Below are 2,567 nucleotides of genomic sequence, written 5' to 3'. Positions count from 1 at the left end.
TTCCCATTTTTCCAGGGCTTCCCACACCTCCAATCCCCAATTCCCACTGCACCAACGGGATTTTTGCCTTTCCATCGTGGTTTTTAATGGATACAAAAGAACAGAAAATGGGGAAAAACTGGGAAAAAACACAGAAAAATCATGGAAAACACCAGGAAAAGGAGGAATTGACAGAGAAAAAGGAGGAATTCTGGCACATTCTGCGCCTCCAATCCCCAATTCCCACTGCACCAACGGGAGTTTCGCCTTTCCATCGTGGTTTTTAATGGATACAAAAGCAAAAGGGAGGGGGGAAAAAACCCCATGGAAAAAAAAAAAAACCACAAGGAGAACCCAGCAGGGACCCCAAAAAAAAGCCCCAAATCCTGGAAACATCCCACACCTCCAACCCTCCCCAAATCCTCACCAACAAAAAACCCACCGGGGGGAGGGAAGGAGGGAAAATCACAAAGCAAGGAAGGAGAAAAAAAAACCCAAAACAACCCCAACCAAAAAAAAACCAAAAAAAAAGAAGAAAAACCCCTTTAAAAAAAAAAACCAAAAAATAACCCAAAAAAAAACCTTTAAAAAAACCCCAAATAATAACCCAAAAAAACCCCAAAACCAAAAACCCCCAAACCAAAAAAACCCCAAAACCCAAAAAAAAACCCCAAAACCCAAAAAAAACCCAAAAAAACCCCCAAACCCAAAAAAACCCCAAACCAAAAACCCCAAACCAAAAAAAACCCCAAAACCCAAAAAAACCCCCAAACCCAAAAAAACCCCCAAACCAAAAAAAACCCCTAAAACCCAAAAAAAACCCCAAAAACCCAAAAAAACCCCAAAAACCCAAAAAAACCCCAAACACCCAAAAAAACCCCAAAAACCCAAAAAAACCCCAAAACCCAAAAAAAAACTCAAAAATCCCCAAAAACCCAAAAAAACCCAAAACCAAAAAAACCCAAACCCCAAAAAAACCCCAAAAACCCAAAAAAACCCTAAAACCCAAAAAACCCCCAAACCCAAAAAAAAACCCAAAAAAAACCCAAAAACCCAAAAAAACCCAAACCCAAAAAACCTCAAAATCAAAAACCCCAAAAACCAAAAAAACCCCAAAAAACCCCAAAAACCAAAAAAAACCCAAACCCCAAAAAAACCCCAAAAACCCAAAAAAACCCTAAAACCAAAAAAAACCCCCAAAACCAAAAAAAACCCAAAAAAACCCCAAAAACCCAAAAAAAACGCCAAACCCAAAAAAACCCAAAAAAAACCCCAACCCAAAAACCCCCAAAACCAAAAAAACCCCAAAACCCAAAAAAAACCCAAAAAAGCCCCCAAACCCAAAAACCCCCAAACCCCAAAAAAAACCCAAAAACCCAAAAAAACCCTAAAACCCAAAAAAACCCCAAAACCCAAAAAACCCCTCAAACCCAAAAAAACCCCCAAACCCAAAAAAAAACCAAAAAACCCCCAAACCCAAAAAAACCCCAAAAACCCAAAAAAAACCCAAAACCCAAAAAAACCCTCAAAAATCCCCAAAAACCCAAAAAACCCCAACCCAAAAAAAAACCAAAAAAAACCCAAAAACCCAAAAAACCCCCAAACCCAAAAAAACCCCCAAACCCAAAAAAAACCCCAAAAAAACCCCAAAAACCCAAAAAAACCCAAAACCAAAAAAACCCAAAACCCAAAAAAAACCTCAAAAATCCCCAAAAACCCAAAAAACCCCAACCCAAAAAAAACCCAAAAAAACCCAAAAACCCAAAAAAACCCCTAAAACCCAAAAAACCCCCAAAACCCAAAAAAAACCCAAAAAAACCCCAAAACCCAAAAACCCCCAAAACCCAAAAAAAACCCAAACCAAAAAAACCCCAAAAAAACCCCAAAAACCCAAAAAAACCCCAAAACCCAAAAAAAACCTCAAAAATCCCCAAAAACCCAAAAAACCCCCAAACCCAAAAAACCCCCAAAACCCAAAAAAACCCCAAAAACCCAAAAAAACCCCCAAACCCAAAAAAACCCTCAAAAATCCCCAAAAACCCAAAAAACCCAAAACCAAAAAAACCCCCAAACCCAAAAAAAAACCAAAAAAACCCCAAAAACCCAAAAAAACCCAAAAACCCCAAAAACCCAAAAAACCCCAAAAAAAACCCAAAACCCAAAAAAAACCCCCAAAAACCCAAAAAAAACCCAAAAAAACCCCAAAAACCCAAAAACCCCCAAAACCCAAAAAACCCCTCAAACCAAAAAAACCCCAAAACCCAAAAAACCCCCCAAACCCAAAAAAAACCCAAAAAAACCCCAAAAACCCAAAAAAACCTAAAACCCAAAAAACCCCAACCCAAAAAAAACCAAAAAAAACCCCAAAACCAAAAAAATCCCAAAAACCCAAAAAAACCCTAAAACCCAAAAAACCCCCAAACCCAAAAAAAAACCAAAAAAAACCCAAAACCCAAAACCCCCCAAACCCAAAAAAAACCCCAAAAACCCAAAAACCCCCAAACCAAAAACCCCCAAACCAAAACCCCCCAAACCAAAACCCCCCAAAAAACCCCCAAAAACCCCCCAAAAAACCCCCCCCCCCAAAA

This window comes from Aphelocoma coerulescens, unplaced genomic scaffold, assembly GCF_041296385.1.
Source record: "Aphelocoma coerulescens isolate FSJ_1873_10779 unplaced genomic scaffold, UR_Acoe_1.0 HiC_scaffold_332, whole genome shotgun sequence".
NCBI lineage: Eukaryota > Metazoa > Chordata > Aves > Passeriformes > Corvidae > Aphelocoma > Aphelocoma coerulescens.
The sequence above is the reverse complement of the archived record's forward strand: the minus strand, read 5'-3'. Positions refer to the sequence as shown.